Source organism: Rhipicephalus sanguineus, chromosome 9, assembly GCF_013339695.2.
Source record: "Rhipicephalus sanguineus isolate Rsan-2018 chromosome 9, BIME_Rsan_1.4, whole genome shotgun sequence".
Lineage (NCBI taxonomy): Eukaryota > Metazoa > Arthropoda > Arachnida > Ixodida > Ixodidae > Rhipicephalus > Rhipicephalus sanguineus.
Window position 1 is genome coordinate 72,961,476 of NC_051184.2, and position 18,960 is coordinate 72,980,435.

General features: G+C 45.9%; 1 pseudogene; it reads left to right on the forward strand.

Moving 5' to 3' along the window:
• The first annotated feature begins 635 nt into the window (after positions 1 to 635).
• The window catches only part of LOC119405318 (protein enabled homolog), a 64,664-nt pseudogene continuing 46,339 nt past the window's right edge, over positions 636 to 18,960 (forward strand).

Genomic DNA, 18,960 nt, shown 5'->3' on the forward strand with positions numbered 1-18,960 from the left:
CTAATCTTGAGAACTGTGCATTTGTTAGCAAAAACGTCGTTACCATGCGCGCTGCTGGGCACAGAGTCTCATATTACTATTTGATATTGTGAAATTCTGTTCATTATTGTATGTAGTTTGTTGGCATATGGTTCTGCCCATGTTCTGCCGAACCATTAGCAATTTACATTAGTCAACACACGTGTGTCTAAACCTGAGAATGCGTCTGCTCTGTGTCACTTGTTTTTCCGTGTCGTCGCAATGAACAACTGTTTGCAGCGCTCTCTTGCAGATCATGGACACGTTTGACTATGTCAATTTAGGCGCATTATCAACAAAACAAGGCAGCTTGGCGACTCTCGCGAAACAGACGTCAGCAGCTTTCTTTCCTCCATGTCAGCAGCGCTGTGGCAGAAAAAGAGCATGTCGGCATGTTTGCTTTGTAGGGGGTGTCGACCGCAGCGACTATAGGCGGCATTAGTTTGCGACAGACCAAAGTAAGAGTTGACTGTTGAACGGCACACTAAGTAATTCAGCAAATCAATAGCGTTTGTTGGATCGGCTTTGGCTTGTACGCTTGTACTTGAAGAGGGAAGGGGGGAAGGGTATGCGCGAAACATGAGAGAAGAAAAGCGGTGCAAGGGAGAAGAGCGGGAGAGCGACCGCTGAAAAGTGGGGACGGTTCCGACGGTAGCGATTTGTGGTCGTTGTTGGACACTGCTGTCAGCTGCTGCGTGGAAGCCGCCAGCGCTTGCAGTTGAAATCAGTGCAGACCTTGCGCAGTAGTTTGGCACGCAGCCGTGATTCCGGACGCTCGGCGGCTTCAATGGCCCTGCCCACAGTTCGTTTTTCGCGCTGGACCGCGTCTTCGTCGACCGGTTGCCCGCGTCGGCTTTCTCAATGCTAGGCCTACTTATCCTACTAGCCGTTCTCAGCTGCTGCTCGCATTAACAAGCCGGCGCAGTACCAGCGAGACCAGCATCAGTGATTGCGCCAACTCTGGCTTCGACCTTGAAGGCTTTTTCTGTCGCACCTGCGCTGTCGCCAAGCGGGGAGATGCGGCTCGCTTGAGCACCTTTTGTTTGCAACCGGTGTGTGTGTGTGCGTGCGCCACTTTTCCTGCCTCGCCATGGATCGAGCCAGCCGGGCCATTCGACGGTGAGTGTGCCTCGCGAAATTTACGTCTCTTGCTCGCAGTCTTCGTCGGTGTCGTACGTGCTCGTGGAGTGGCCGGGCACGGAGCGTGAATAAACGCTTTTTGCACGCTGGCGTGCTGTCGATTTGCATGAGTGGCCGCTTTCCGGCGTCTTGCGGTGCCTGCCGCCTAGTCTGGCCCACTTTGTTGTCTCGCCGTGCCGTGCTCGCGCGATAGCACGTCGGACGAAAGGGACGAACCTCTACTCCGTCGCACACCGTGATCCAAAGGCACTCCGCTGCGTTTATTTTTGGCCTCGGTGGTTGTTTGGGGTGGTGGGCGAATCTCAACGACCTGGAGACGAAGGAAGTTCGAGAAAAAGGCCGAGCAGCTGCCTACGTTTATTGGTCCGGACAGGTAGTTACACTAATTTTCGCCTTAATGACCGGCTGAAAACTGGACGCTTCAAGCTAAACGTAGTTTTCAACCGCGCTTTGTTTACACGGGTGGGCGCGCTTTCGAGTTATCCCGGACGTTTTGCTGCGGAGTCCAAGGGCACGTGTTTTTTTGGCAAGCGGCGCGTGTTTGAGATTCCAGTAGCAAGAGAAGGAGCGCAAGTGCGTTTCGAACGTTGTTGCTCTTAGTGAACTGGGTGTTGTTTGATTTTGCTTTCGTCTTTTCGTTGACTAAGAGTGTCCACTACGCTGATCACGTGCCTTCTCGCCCGTTATTGAAGAAAAAAGTGAGCTGCCTGAATCAACACGGCACCGCGCGACGGGCTGGCAAACACAACCGCGTCCTGTTCACGCTATCAGCTGACATATGAGCTTTGCCCTGGCCGTCGGTATATTTGCTTTGCACGCGCAGTTTTGTCAGGCAGTGCGTACTTTGTCAGGCGATAGTTGCTTCCGCAAGGTGTTGCCTAAATTTCTTTGCTTCACGTTTTGGCAACACTTAAAGGAGTACTGACACGATTTTGAAGTGCAGCAAAACGGACGTTTTTGGTTTCCTTGGCATGTTGTGTTAACGCTCTCCCCACGCCGCATCCGGGAAACACGTATAAATATTTAAGTTTGATTTTAAAGTTCTCATCTCCCAGAATCTGCAAGGCAGCTTCACCGCATGGAGAGCCCTATGACGTTTCAAGTCAGCTCACTTGGTTTGCGAAGTCTGGGTTCTGCATGCAGCCTAAATCACAGAAATCGCTGTCGGAGGCACTGGACGACAGTTCACTCATCATGAACCACGTTCGACTGAAAGCAAAGGACAGCAGGTGCATATTTCGTGGGTTGCAGTCTGCCCGTGACGTCGCGGGCAGACTTGACACGTCACTATGAAGCCGCCATCTCGAAACCGAAACTGCTGGTTGAGAAGAAGCGGTATTAAAAATATAGTGCAATGCATCCCCAGGCACCACGACACTCTTTTTAGGGTTCTCGACACCCGTGCTTTCATTTAGAGCAACAACCCGAAAAATTTTAAAATTCATGTCAGTACTCCTTTAAAGGCTTGCGCCGCCTGCACATACGTCATGTTTGATAACGCGCGCGAATCTTTCACATTGCCGACGAGTTTAAAAATTTAATCAATGGGGTGTAGCCAGAGAGCGACACCCCCCCCTCCTCCCCAACACCTCTACCACCCTATTCCCCCGAAAGAAAATATTCTGGCTAAATGCCTCTAGTTCCTGTGAGGAACCCTGTTGCAAGCGATATACCATTTCGCTGGCCACTCTAATTTGGGTGGTTTTAAAGGCACCCTACAGAGAAAAGGGATTGTTCCGCATTGGTAAATTACATGTTCAAAATACCAGAAGCAGGACTCTTACTGCGACAGGTCACAGGAGACTCGGTAAGCGAGAAAATGAAAACTCAGGTGGCAGTGTCACATTGAAGTTTCCGCTCCAGCTCACTGTGATGTAGTTTGACAGCGTGTGCTAGGGTACTTAATCTGTAAAAATCAAATACATTGTCCTGTGATGGGGCCAGAGAGTTAACATGCCAAGTTTCATAAAATTTCGTTTACCCTATGTGGCAAAGACAGGAAAGAACACTTTGAAATCCGTGACGTCATGCTGATATCGGATTTTGTTGCGAAAACTTAAAATTTTACTTTGACCTCCATTTCGTCATTGAATAATTAAGATATGATGGTCAAATAAACAATGGAGTTCTTAAAGAATAACTTACCAGGCTAGATTAATTCACTGTTTTACTTTAGTGTCCCTTTGAAGCGAATCTTTTTTTCGCAGGCCTTTTTGTCAAGCAGCCAGTTGTAGAGTTCAAATTAGCCCAGTGAGCCACTACTCAAATTCATTAGGCTAGTCGCGTGTGTTCTGTCAAGCTTATGCAAACTGGCTTTGAGATTATCACAGTGGCTTGCAATATGTAGCACGAGTTCACTTTTTGTCGAAAGTGAAAGAATAAAATAGGCAGATATTAGCCAGCCTTACTGTATTCATTGGCCCTGTGGCACTAATGGAAGAGCACTGCCTCATGTTTTTACGAAAGAAGGGCAATTGTTCAAGGGCCTGGTTTCTTCGTTAGACATAACCACTGGAACCAACGGACAATCAAGTCAATGCATTGGGGACATTACTTGTTGTATTTAACTGTAGTGTAATGATTATGCCATAAATTGAAAGGAATTAAGGTGGACAAAAAATCGCCCTCCATCAGCGGGATCCAAACCCACAACCTTCGAGTTGTACATCCGATGCTCTGCCATTTGAGCTACGACAGAGGGCACGCTCTCGCTGACTTTCTTGGGTATTTATAGGCATTTAATCCCTGGGATTGTTAGCCAGTGCCGCACATAGCCAAGGGGGCGAGGTTGGAGCACTCTTTGCCCGAGGGTGTCACGTGGCATGTGATGTTTTCACGAGACAGTTAAGGCGGAAGGTTTTGGCTAGTTGGTTTCGAGAATAATAGGTCATGGTACCAGCGAAATAGGAGAGGGGGCCGAGATGTTCCGTGTTTCTTCATCTCGTCCCCGTCTCCTATTTTGCTAGTACTATGACCTGTTATTCTTTCCACGAGGTGGCAGCTGACGAATAATCCTTTGTGTGCTACCTAAGGTGTCAAGTCTGCCGGGAAGAGGCCCTCGCTATGAAAGTACAAAAGAAGGGGAATTGTTAGAGGGGCTCGCTTCTTTGGTAGACAAAGGAATGAGCCCCTTGAAAAATTAACAATTAATACACAATAAACAATTGTCTGTTGGTTTCATTGGTTGTGCTACCTGTTTTGGAATTAGAGGGGTGTGGCAGTTATCCTAAAAATGAAAATGTTGCAGGACGTGTTGCTGCTCCAATTCCACTACCTTTCATTGTACCTATAGTCAGATACAACTTTAGAAGGCCGGAGAGACCCCGCCCAGACGTTCGAAGCACAGCAGCCGATTGCCTCCGCGACTAAAGAAATAGTCCCACTCATGCACTCAGCTATGTTCTCCGAAGTCACCGGCCGTCCGGCTCATGACCTAAGTCCTGAGTGCGCGCCCATTGGTGCAGGCTTGTGTTCGTCCGCCTTTGAGGAGGAAATGCCGCTGCCTTCTAAAGTTGTATCAGACTATAGACGCTGCAGCATATTCCTACAACCTCAGATATCTTAGCGAGCACAAAAGGAACTCCAACACAGGCACATGCAATGTGCATGTGTTGGACATGCAACAAGGACATGCAATGGTGTGTTTCTTCGTTGTTACTATGTATGGGTCAGTTCTCGCCAACTAGCCCATATTTCTGTGTTGAATGTTTCTACAAGGCTGAGATTGCATCTTTCTCTTTGGTATGTTTTAATGCTGAGGGAAACATGCATTTGCTGTACATGATTTGCCACAGTGCCTGAAAAATGTTCCGTCGTCGAAATATGCAGCGAGTCTCTTATATCCATCATTTTGGCTCGCAGAAGGCTTGCAGGCACCAGTGTCCACAGTGCACGGTGTCTGCATAGCTCTTTATAGATAAAATTAAAAAAAAATGTGCTTTCTAAGATGTCCACAAAGAACAAAGACCCGCAGTGTAAAAAAAATTCAGTTCAGAGAAAACTCCTTTGGTGGCTATCCTTTGTAAAGGTTTTTTTTTTTTTTACTAGCTCAGCTGAGGAGAAATATGATAGGGTGTTGACTTCAGATGACTTTGTGTTATGTGTTGGTTGCCCAGTTGTTGCTCTGTCCTAGGTTTTTCTGACAGCTCAAAGTGTTAGAAAAATGCATTTCGTGGCTTTCATTTTTTTATTTTTTCCTTTCTTTTCTTTTTTGTCTTTGGACAACTGGATTGGCGTCTATCTACCCCAAAGCTGACTGTGATAACGTGATTGTGCTAGTTCCATACGGCTTGCATATTCTCCAGGTTTTACATTCAGGACCATGTAACGTGCGTAACTGCTTTCGACTTCATTCCTAAAACCGTTAAAGGCGTACAGACACCGATTTTCAAAGCGGAGTTTACCATACAAATCTCCTGAATACAGAGCTGGCCTTAAAGGGACACTAAAGAGAAACAGGGAATCGGTTTAGATAGATAAATTGTGCTCTGAGAACTCTAATCTCATTAATTTGGCCACCACAGGTTTATTAATAGAGGAGAAAATCAAGTTGAAGGTCTCATTTTTAAATTTCGCGCCGAAATCTTCCCGCGTGACGTCGCTGATTTCAAGGTGTATTTATCGTATTTTGCCGCCATTGGCTCAACAAAATTACCCTGAACTTGGTATGTCAAGTCTATGACCCCTTCCGAGGACAGTAAACTTCATTTCTACCGATTAGGAACTACGTAGTCCCTAGTGGGCGCCGTGAAAACACGCGACATCATGGCGAATGGTGCAGAAACTTCAAGGTGGCGTCGCCACCCACCTTTTGTTTTTGCGTATTTTCTCGCTTACTAGGCGTCTTTTTGCGGCAAGCGTGGTGTTATTGGTATCGTGAAAGGGTACTTTACTAATATGAGAAAAATCGTTTTGCTCTTTAGTGTCCCTTTAAGCAACTGCTAATAAGATATTTTATTTTGACATTAAAGTCTATTTTCGCATGGTGCACCTACTGGCCTTGACACCACCATGAGGTCAGGCTACAGTATTGATTCTGCTGACCTCATGTCTAGTATGGCTAGTTGTGAAGATGTCGAGTACCAAAACATTTCAAGTGACCACTTGTGCATCGCTTACGAAGGCACATGGCAGAGTGGCCGTGGAAATCTCGCAAAATTTTGCATGAGCACTGTGACGAGAAGGTCCTACTGTGTTGTTAGCAGCAGTGTACAGCAGGAGCCAAAACTAGCTTTTAAAACATATTGTAACTAATTTTTCAGGGTGCACTCATGCTTACGAGTACATTTTCTAGCCCCTTGAGGGCATGGCCTTTCATTTGTCCCCAAGCAACAACTCAACATTTTCGTGTCAGTACTTGGAAGGAAATCGATAGAATGAATAAGCTTGAAATAAGTATGAAAGGGAAAAATTTCATTTCACGCATTTGTACCAAGAAGCTGCAAATAAGTGGATGGCAGTCTTCCCCTTTCATGGACCTCACTATAGAGTCTACCCTGAGGGCTTCTGTATAGCTGATTGGCTGTAATGAGGATATGCACACTGCCTGTGGGTCACAGAGTTTGCAGGTGTGTTGTACCCAGAAATGGGGAGTTAAGTTTGTTCGTGTGTTCCTTGCAGGAGTGGCGCCCGGCTCAAGGCACTCAACGGGGGTCATGCCGACCTCAACCTGGTCATCTCGGAGCTCCGGGACATCCGGCTTGCCATGAAGTCCTTCCTTACGGCACAGAACGCTGGTGAGTCCACTGACAATCTTGCTTGGTGCTACAAGAAAAAAAAAAAGTGATGTTCAGTCATCGTCTTGGGTTTCTTAAAGGGACGCTAAAGAGAAACAATGAATTGGTTTAGATTAATAAAGTATGCTCGGAGAACTCTTGTGTAGTTTATTTCACCACCATAGGTTTATAATTAGAGGAGAAAACAAAGTTCAAAATTTAATTTTTAAATTTCGCGCCGAACTTTGTAATTAGTGACGTAAAAGACTTCAAAGAGCATTTAATGTATTTTGGCGCCACTGGCTCGAAGAAATTTCCACAAACTCTGTCAAGTCTCTGACCCCCTCAGAGGACAATGTACTTCCATTTAACCGATTAGGAACTACATAGGCCCAAGCAGGCGCCGTCAAAAATACGTGACGTCACGGCAAATGGTGCGGGAATTCCAAGGTGGCGTTGCCACCTGTATTTTCTTTTTGCGCGTTTTCTCGTTTATTAAGAGTCTTCGCGCAGAAAGCGTGGTGTTTTTCGTATCGTGGAAGACTACTTTACTAATGTGAGAAAAATCGTTTTGCTCTTTAGTGTCCCTTTAATGACGTTCTGTTCTGTGCATTTCTGGTTTTGGAATGTGAAACCCCAACAATTATACTGTGTCTGTTTTGTGCAACTGCCATGTATCCGGATTTATTAAATTTATCGAGACTTGTACTGCCCGAGTTGAATGGACTAAAGGCAGATAAACTCTTCCTCAGGCCCCTCCACCCATACTCAGAAGCAGGGACAAAAACAGCGAATTAAAAAAAATTCTTTGAAAGAAATAGAACATGACAAAAATAGTTCAAAAGCAGAAATAACATCGTAAAAGGATCTCAAATTGTTTCACAAGCACAGAATAATGCGACATCAATAACCCATAAGAAGTAAGAAAAAAGGAAATAAAAAAGAAAATGGTTGTATAAAAATAAAAAAAAATGTCCGTTGACAAATTTGATGTGCTGATGTGAATGACAGTCTCCCTCTGGAGTCGGCAGTATTTGAGTGGTAATAAAAAAAAAGAAATGGGGTGCATTTACGAGTTTAATCTGCAGACATAAATAGCGATGTGTCAAATAAGTGCACTGCTATGCAGTTAGATGTTGGTTGCTGTCTTCACCGTAAGTTCGTGCACTGCACATGAAATCCGAAGCTCAGAAGCAAAACGGTGCCGTGTCAAAGTGTGCTGTGTCACTGTGACCTTGACACTGACCAGGGGAGTTCACCGAGTACAGCTTCTCTGCGGGATCTTCGCAGCGTAAAGTTGCGCGTATATTTTTATAGCATACGACAACGTTTGAAAATATCTCTGTTGTACTGCACAAACAATAGTGCCGTGAGTGTCTTTAAGTCTAAAGAGTACTTGAATGTGCTGAACGACAAGCATTTCATTCAGACTGTGTGAGGTCAGTAAACACACATACACACACCTTCAGAATAAATCTTACTGCTTCAGTAAAATACTGTGCAGTTTCCTAAAAACAACAATGTAAAAAGAACTTTGTAGCACTTGGATGCCGATATGCAACAAAGTGAATGCTGGAACGTTAGCATAGAAAAACATACAGTGTAGTAAAATTCAAAATGGGGAGAATAAGAAGCAGGTTCCGGCTGTCGGCATATCCTTTCGCATCACGAGATCCACAAGGTCGTGGATAAAGTGAGGTGATTGAAATGGTATTTTCTTTGTTTTCATTTTTGCAAGAAGTTATGGTTTATGACTCATGCTGTGATTTTACTGAAGGGCATGTGTCCAGTATACCATTCACATGTTGCATTCCAGTGGCATTGAAAGGGACAGCCTTCTCTTATGTAGACTGCAAAGTACAAGTGATTTGCTCAGTCCACGTAAAAAAAGAAAGCAGAACTCTGATTACTTTTGGGATATTTAGGTCGGTAAGGGCATTTATTATACAGCTAATTGTCCATGAGTAGAGTTTTAGCTTCCCTGCAAACTCCTTTGCATTAGCGTTATACTGGATACCGTGGGCCGGATAGGTGGTGCCATCTGGCGGGGTCGAGATGAACCAGGCAAGCACAGAATTGTTATTGCAGAAACCTAGTGGATTCTACTTCTCTGCTGGCGTAAATTCTGCCCAACAGCCTAATACCGATGAGTTGCCTTTTTAAAACTTCTTTCCCTGAAAGACACTAGGTGAAAACAAACGTCTATAATTGTGGTGGCACAAAGCGTCACAGGATGTCGATACCGTTGTCCTGCAACTCGGTATTCCGTAAACCCCCTTGTGTGTACCGGAATACCGAACATGCTAAAAACCTCTAAGGTCTAATAGCCACTATTGTAGTTTGTGCTACAAAGTGACCGTGAGAGCCCGTTAGACCATCTTTTGCCACTTAAATGTGAGTGTCACACGCCAGATACGTATTTACATTGGCTGAGTAGTGTGTTCTGGCAAATGCTGCCACGGGGCTGAGCGAGACTGTCGTTATGCATCACTGAAAGCGAGTTTTGCCCATTGACATGTCAGGTGCATCGAAGCGTAGTTCCCCGCGCTGTCATTTCGTGGCGACGGCCATTACCTTCACTGCTAGCAGCTTCAAAACCGGCCCACTTGCAAACTCTGTGCAGCTTTGGACGTTCTGCTTTCGTTTCAAACATCAGACCATGCTGCGATAGTGTCGAGCACTTGTTTATGCTAAGGTCTCTCTGAAGTGGCAGTGTTAAAGGGGAAAGCTCTTCAAGAGAGATGGTTACTTCAAGGCCTATTGTTTTCTGTTGCCTTGCATCAGTGTCTCTTTGCCTGCGGCTTAGCCACTCTGTATGAGGTCGTTGTGATTCATCCTTTTAATCTGGCTTATCTCTGGACTTGTGCAAGCTGTTTTCTCTGCAGGAGTACTGGCGGAAATGGCTGTATTTATTCGATGGCCATCTATTGGCTCGAAAGGCCAACAGTCAAGCTGTTCAAGCATATCTGAGTGAAATTCAATGCATTATTAAAGGCAAGAACAATATTCAACTTAATATGTAACGATGGATGCATTTTTGATGAAAAAGCAGGTACCGTCATTTTGTGACGATTGCAGCCAGCTTTACCGGAGCTTTGTAGCAGCCCACTTGGAAATTCAAGGGCAGCTGGGTTTGATTTCATTGCGTCAAAAACTGTGCAGTCATTGAACGTCAAAACTGCGGTGCAGCTTCAAGCATGTGTTTACACTAAAGCCTTTCGGAAGTAGTGCTGTTAAAGAAAATAAATTCTTGCTTTAAGATATTGTCACAGTAAGACGAATCTTGTTCCTGTGATCAGCCTGAAAAAGTGATTTCATCCTTTTGAAGTTTATCTCTGGACTAAGGGACTATTGTTGCTTGGGTGCTGATGATACGCAGCCATATTTGTTCACTGGAAAAGCCGAGCAGGTCAACTGTACATGCATACTTGACAGTACACTCAGTGTTGTTTGCTTTCTTTTTTGAGTCGCCTTTAGTGCAATGGTGTTTCTTGCATGATGAGCAAAAAATACACTGCAATAAGCACATGTTACTTGGACTTACTGCAACAAAGTTGCAGCTGCAAATCTGATTTGACAAAAAGTGCGGGCCGATCCCAAAGGCAATATAATCGCTGCATTTCGACTGCTATATTTACTCGCATCCAGCGAGCAGTCTTTAGCATTGGCTTGTTTTGACTAGTGTAGGTTAATGATGGCTGATTGTCTGATTGTTTTTTGCACATTTTCTCGCTTACGAAAAGTCTTCTCGCAGCTAAAGTGGTGCTTTTGGTATTCTGAAAATAATGTAAAAATACAAGGGAAATAGTGCTTGCCACTTGTAAAAAAACACACGCACGCACGCACACGCACGCACACGCGCGCGCGCATGGGAAATGGTGCTTGCCAGTTGCTAAATCATGGCTGGCAATGGCTTGTGTTTGCCATATGGTGGTAAAATGTTGGCTCTCTGCTGTTATCTCTTATCATTGAGTTGTCTACCATATTTTTTTTGTATTTTTGCATTTTTTGTATTTTTTTTTGTACAGCCTAGGTAAAGAGGACAGGACTACCTGTGCACTCCAAATTTGTAAATGAGGCCCTCTCCACAATCCTTGAATTTTGCCGTAAACGTGAAACAGTGAGAGACTTTAGACTAACAAATTATTTCATAAGCACTTTATTGTCGTTAATCCTGCAATAGTCACTGAGAAAATGAAGGTGGAAGTTCCACTTTCAAATTTCGCACCGAAATCTTTGCACATCAATCTCAGTGCAGTGTCACAGATTTCAATGTGTATTTTTGTATTTGAGCCACGTTGGCTCAATAGAATTTCCTGAAACTTGGTACGTTGAGTCTCTGGCCCGCTCAGAGGATAAAGTACTTCGTTTTTACCTATTGAAAATTGGGTTCGCCTCAGTAGACACCGTCAAAATATGACGTGACGGTGAGTTGGTGCAGGAATTTCCAAGGTGGCGTTTACACCCACATTTTCTTTCAGCACGAAAGTGTTTTATGCCGGGGTTGACCAAGACTTTCGTGACTTATTTCGTTCACGCGAATGACGTCGATAAAATCACACGACCAGATGGCAAAGAAAAACTTAAAGAAAAAAAGGTCCATCAATGGGAGTCGAACCCACGACCTCTCGGTCCGCGACAACAGATGCCGGGCACGCTATCCACTGCGCCACGGTCACACGCTCTGGAGGCTTTACAAACGGGCATTTTATATCATACTTTTCTCTCGCAGTGCTCTTGGTCGGCGGGGTGGTGTCGCTATCTGGGAGAGGTAAAGTGAAGTAATGCATTATCACAGTGGCCTCTGTGATTAGCTCCTGCAACGCGTCGATGCTACGCGTTCTACCCACTCGGCGTATTTCCAGTTGGAGAAGTGCACTTTTAAAAGTCAACGCCTCAACACACCGCGAGGTGGCGACCTTAGGCCAAGCCTCGGCCTCACTTATAGCATCCATCCATATTAAAAGTAGCTCTGCGACACGCACCTGCTTCGCTTTGTTGTAACACTGCGTTCCCCGGTTACGCTAGCCCCGAGAGAAGTCGCGGCCGTACTAGAGGGTAGGCACGACACGCGTTGCGTTTCTCTCTAGCCCGGCTGTGGTGTTCAGTAACTCTTTAACATGTGGCGGGATGGCGACCTTTGCCCACGTTCTGCGTCCAATGAGCGACGCTCTTCTCGCTGGCACACAGTTTGCACTGATTACGCTCTCACCGTTAACTACTACGCATACCACAAAGGTTTGTTTAATTATTGATCATGGATGTTACTAGTCGGGATAAAGATGTACCGCCAATAGACATTGTGCAAGCTCTCTTATATCAACGTACAGTAAACATTCAACTTTTTACGTAAGGACACTTTTTACTTTCGTGTTATACCGATTCCTATGACAGAAGGATCAACCATGTTTTTTGCACATTTTCTCCCTTACGAAAAGTCTTCTGGCAGCTAAAGTGGTGCTTTTGGTATTCTGAAAGTGTAATGTACAAATACGAGGAAGATAGTTTTTCTCTTTAGTGTCCTGTTAAATTTTGTGTGAACCCTGTGGAGATGCATTGCTGAAAGCTGTTCTTGGCGTGATCTTGCAGTGGCTCAGGACATGGTGCTGTGGGCACAGGCTGACGAAAACAGGATAATCCAGGTGAGGAACAACTGCTGTTGTCCTGATTTGTTTGTTTGGTAAATTCAGATGGCTGCAGGAAGGTCTAGCCATACATTGCATATAGGGTTTGGGGCACTGGAGCTTGGTCACAAAGAAGGCGTTGAGGGTTGCATAGTCTATGTTGCCAGTGAGCTTCTAAAGCTGGTACTAGTTGGTCTATGCTACCGAGGAATCGCACGAAGGTTAAGCTGACCCACGCAGTCTTCTGTGCCATCCATGTAGGCCAGCCAGCCAGGCCCCTTGAGCAGCGCTGTGCATGGTGAGGGGCCGTGCCCCAACATACCCACGCGGGCAGGGGAGAGTCATGATGGGACGTGTGGACGGCAGAAATAGGCGAAAAACCCGCGCAATGGCGACGGGCAAGCCTCAATCCCCACAACCCTTAGAAACGGAGCGAGTTCACTGGACACTTCCAGCTATGACAGTTGAAAGTTAAACAACCCTTCTTCTGCAGCACGAGCAAAACTGCGGACACGCTTAAAGGCAGCTTACACCAGACGGGGCAAGCATGCCCTGAAAGGTGGCGGTTTGCTGGAAGTTTGAAAAGCTCCTCCATGAAAGACGCAACCACTTGTGAACAGTATGTATCTATTATCACAGTAGGGTCATTCGCATGTTGCACGCTCAGCGGGTGTTTTTTATCGTGTAAATTCAAAGCCATAGGAATCTGTGAAGGCTACCAATACTTTTTTCTATCCCATGGCGATACATCTTTCAGGTCATTTTTCATCGCAATTTTTAGTTTGATTTGGGAGAACTTAATGCACTGATAGTACTCGCTTGCTGTTACAGAGGAGCGATTTACAAAGGTAACTCTTGCTTCCTGCCTCTTTTATTCATGCAGGATGTGATGGCGCAGTTGGCAGAACTGAATGCCCTTTGGACAGACATCCAGAAGGACTTTGTGGGTGAGTGACATCCACTGATCACTACTTCCTTTCTAGCTGCCCTGTCAAAAGTGCTCATCAACTTGGCTTGCAAACCCTAGAATATATCAATGTCGTTAAAACATTCTCAGCGTTTACTTGAGTGACATTTAATGTCATTGTTCAACATGGACGACAAAGAAGCACGCACGGTCATCATGGTCGTCTGTGTTGTATTTTGCGCTGTACAATTCAAGATGAATCTAGACCAACTGGCCTGGCTATCAGTTTTGGGACTAGAGTAGCGGTTGGCATCAGCTCCGCAAGGTTTTTGTAAAGGGGTACTGACACAAAGATTTTGGTTTGGTATTTTTTCGCCGCAGTATTTTGCTGGGGACCAGTTAGTCATAACGCGGCACATCACTTGCTGCAGCGCACGATTTGGCAGATTATATACGCATGTTCACAGGGATCTGTCCCGCAGGCTACGTCGGCTATGAAATATTGTCAGTACCCCCTTAAAGGGACACTAAAGGGCAAAACGATTTTTCTCATACAGGAGAACCCCGCTGTTACGTTCCTCACTGCTGTGTTTTCCCGGCTGTTACGTCGTTTTCCGCCGGTCCCGGCATAGCTCCCATAGGATACAATGTATTGGGATCCCCGCTGTTACGTCGTAACTGTCGGACCGTTCCCGTATGATACGTCGCGAAGTGGCGCTCGGAGCTGACCGAGTGACTACCGAAGAGAGCGGCCATGGTGCATTTTCACGCAGCTTGGCCTGGTTTGACCGTAATAGTATTAGCCGCATGAGAGATGCAAGCAACAGGATCTTTCTATTGATGCAAACAAAAGCATGGCCTTCGAGATTTGCATTGCAAAGATGGCGTCTATGACGCAAATGCTCGCGAAAGCAAGGCCTTCGAGATTGGCATATACTATTGACAAATGCATAGCCCATGAGATCTGCATTGCACAAACATGGCGTCTATGACGTAATCGCTCGCAAAAGCAAGGCCTTCGAGATTGGCATTCACTTCTGCCATCGCGTTGGCGTACTCATCATCATCGTTATTTGCCGGAGGACGGGAGGAGTTCTAGCTGGTTGGAGCTCGCATGGTCGTGCACGCGGTTCGCGGTCGGACTCGCCGCGCTGGTTGTGATTGTGTGTGCTTAATTCTTTCATGCCTACAGCTGTTGGTGTTAAAAAAATCACATACGTTGATTACATTTCTGTGGATGAGGCCGTCCCCAGCTCCGCGTTTCTATCCATCGACTAGATCGCGGCTGAGCGCGCCAATTTCCGTGCAGCTCGTGAGCATTGAAATAAAATTCGGTACTACCACATATTTTGTCGTTTTTCCTGTTTTTCAGCTCTTACGTTTCCCGTTTCTTACGTTTATTTCCTACGGTCCCTTCAAAAACGTATCAGCGGGGTTCTACTGTATTAATAAAGTACTCTTTCACGATACCAAAAACGCCACGCTTGCTGCGAGAAGACATTTAGTAGGCGAGAAAACGCGCAAAAACAAAATGCGGGTGGCAGCGCCGCCTTGAAGATTCCCCACTATTCGCAGTGATGTCGCATGTTTTGACGGCACCTCCTAGGGACTACATAGTTCCTAATCGGTAAAAATGAAGTACATTGTCCCCTGAGGGGGCCGTAGACTTAACATACCAAGTTTGGGGTAATTTTGTTTAGCCAATGGCGCCAAAATACGATAAATACACTTTGAAATCCGTGACGTCACGCGGGGAGATTTCGGCGCGAAATTTAAAAATGAAACTTTGTACTTGATTTTCTCCTCTATTAGTAAACCTATGATGGCGAAATTAATGACATTAGAGTTCTCAGAGCACAATTTATTGATCTAAACTGATTGATTGTTTCTATTTAGTGTCCCTTTAACCGCTGCGGTGTAGCATAGTGACGCCGCCTACCCGTGCGTGTTGCAGAGCACCTGAAGACCTTTCGGCACCAGTTTGAGCTGATCCTGGAAGGGGAGCGGCAGGTGGACCACTCCCGCAGTGCCCTGGCCGCTTGCGAGCAGAAAGAGCTTCGAATCAAGAAGGAACTCAAGCGGGCTGCCAAGGTAGTGTGCGCTCACCTCTGTTTGGTTCAGTGTGTGTTTCGGCGAACAGTGGCAAAGCTTCATCCATTAGCACCGAGCCAAAATAGGTTGCATCGAACCTTGCTGGGTCTGTGACATCGTTTGACGTTGTGGAGATCGCAAATTTTGCTACTGGGGGTCACGTTGCCTTTCCATAATCCTGTGACCTGTTTTTTTATGTGTGTACTGTTCAATATCTGCTTTTCATGATCTGTGCCTTGTGATGTGCAATTGGATGTTTGCTAGGATTGAAAAAAATAATCCCACTGTGAGCTTGGTTTGTGTCATTCTGCTGTACGAACCATCCTCAGTGTTTGTCCTCTAAAAGATGAAGGCCTTTCCCAACGATCTTATTCACCCTGTCATGCGAGAGCAGATTCCATTTTGTGCCTGTGAACTTTCCAATTTCATTGCATCAGCTAACTCTCTGCCGTCCTCGGTTTTGCACTTTCCAGCCCTCGGTATCCATTCCGTTAGTCTAACTGACCATCGATTCTGTCCTACGCGTTTACATGGCCAGCCCAGCAATGGAAAAGGTGCGAATCCAGTGCGCCATAGTCATGGGAGACTTAAAATGCGAAAGTAAGGAAAAAACAGGAAGGGGAAGAAGCAATTGGTAACATTGATATTGACCCTAGGAATAATAGATGGGAAGTGCTTGTTGAATTTGCAGAAAAGAAATCAATGAGCACTTCTTTCAAAGAGCATAGAAATGGGAAGTGGACATGTAAAAGCCCTGACAGAGAAGCATTTCGTTGAGTAATGCTTAAACTATGGTCATTGTGTGAACACTACAGTAGACTTTCGGCAAGCGGAAATCTCTTAAACTGAACTGCTGCTTAAATGGAGCTGCCTCTAATATGATTGGTTTCACATTTGAATTCTGCAGCCCTGTTCATCTCTCGATAAATAGAATTCCTGTTGAATGGAACATATTTTGCTGGTCCCTTCAGCTTCTGTTCAGTGAGTCTACTGTACTGTAAAAATACCATGTTTGATTCACTTCCAGTGCCATTCAGATAATAATAATATCTGGAGTTCAACGTGGCAACACCACAATATAATTATGAGAGACACCGTAATTATGAGAGACCACCTGGGGTTCTTTAACGTGCATCTAAATATAAGTACATGGGCTTCAAACATGCCATTCAGATAGAGGTTCTCAAGAACCTCATGGGCTGCCTCGTACTTCAAGGAACAAAAAGATGGGACATTGAACATTGGAGTGTCGTTGTGTTGTTCTGGAAGTGCAGCAGCTGTTGTGTGCCTTTGCAGAAAGCCACCGTGGAGGAGATTAGCAACCTGGAGCTGAAGCTGGCTCAGGCCGAGCGGGCCAAGGACCTGGCCCAATTTGAGAGTGAGTGGCAATGTTTGGAAGCCATTCTAGCGCTGTATGGATTCGGCTATTTAGTATCGGGGTGCAGGGTTCATGGGTGGTACATTACGTGCCGTAGCGATCAAAATTTGCAGCAGCAAATTCCGTAAGTGTCACTGTGATGTAAAAGCAGCGTGATCTTCACTTTCTGCTGTTCCAAGTTTTCTGCTGCTTTTGTGCTCTGTCTGAAGCCTGTATTCACGAAACTACGCTCAACTTCAACACTGCAATTGGTGTTATGATACGTGGCCGTGTTGTTGCAAGCTAGAGGGGTTTAGCTCTTCTGGCGTTTTCCCAGAGTAGGTTAAATGGAGTGAATGGGCTTTGCCGATCCCAAGATAAACCGGCAGTTTAATTTATGTTTGCACCTCTGTTACGTATGTTTTCCTATTTTTTTTAAGGGCTGGGTGCATGATGGAAAAAATTTTAACTCTGTGTGTGCCTGTTGGATGGTGTTCCCATATGAAGACCATGTGAAAGCACAGAAGAAGCGCTGCAAGTAATAGCACCCTTCGCGCTAGTTCACTGCAACACCCTCCCTAGCTGACCCCTTCATTGCAGCAAACAGAAGGAAGACATTTCACAGAGCTGTGCATTTTGAAATTCCGTTTCGGTGAGGCATTGCTAACATGACCGAGAGTATGCCAGCGATGTATGATGTATGGGGCCGGAAAAATGAGCTGCTCTTGGGAACACACGGAGACAGTTCACACGGTCGGGCAACAACCACGTGTACATTTCATTAATCTGCTTTTACATCATGGCGAGTTCGCCTGCTGAATCTGATACACAACTAGTAACACACTAAGTAACGTTGTACAACGTTAATACAATATACAGAAAACGTAACGGACACAATGGCCGCATGCGGGGTCGCCTACGTTCGACTCGTCACGAGGGCCTACGTGCCCGACCCGCGGAATCGTATGCATGGACCCCGCCAAGAGCCGTCCGTCCAGGCATGCTGCCAAACCCCAAAGAGACTCTCTGTTGCTTTCTGTACGCCGGTTTATCCTCGTCGACAGGGCGGTGCCACCGCACCACCTTACACCGCACGACCACAGCGTCACCTCTCGTTCGGTGGTTGTTAAACGTAACTGTGGCTAATCCACGAGACGCGCCTGCGCCATGAGGTGCAAACGACATTACAGGAAGTGATAGCACCTCCACAGAAGACTGAGATGTCACTCTTTCTGCTCAGCGGGAGTAAATTGGAAAGTAATTGTGCGGTAGAGTCTGAATTGTCAAATTGGAACGCTGCGAGGTGCCCAAAATTTTGTTCAGTGACTGTACGAGACGTCGCAAAAGATGAAATTTTAAGGGCATGTTTCTTTGTTTCTCGTTTCTTTGTAGTAATTGCCACAATACAGTTGAAACAGTACAATTAACGTCCCCTATACCTTCCTCGGCTTCATCGTCTGTTGGTTTTCGTTAAGGTTGTTCAAGATGTCAGGAAGATGTTTACATCAGACGTGACTTTTCAGACAGTTTGTCTGCAATAAGTGCGGACCTTTGCGGTGTTCTTGTCCCTGTGCAGCGCTGGAGAAAGTTCAGGAGCACGAAGCGGTCAAGCTTATCAGGCTGAAGCAGGGCCTCCTACAGCTGAGCGACGCATACCTCTCTCTGGCAAACAAGGGAGCCCTGTTGTTTGAGGCGCAGCGCGAGATCGCCGCCCACATGCCCGACGTGCCGCCCCACTCGGCCCTGCACGACTTCAAGTACACTGGTAGGACACTTCTTGTGGTGGTACACTTCTCGTTCAGGGTAGAGTTACTGTATATGCTACCAATTATATGCAGTTAATGTATATGCATGAGTTGATAGCAAAGTTGTCTGTCTTCCAGGTGCTGCTAGCTACCATGCGTTGTGGAGAAGCTAACGCTCGGGCCAATTTGTGTATTTCTCGAAGCTGCTGCTGCAGTGAACTGGATTGACACCAGTCGTTGACAGTCGAAGTTAATCGCCAGTCTTCGGCTCACCAAACATGTTGATCGGCGACATGATATGCATGTCGCCTGCAAAAACCCAGTGCGGCTCTGCCTCATAACTGTGGTTGCTGGCCAGACCTAC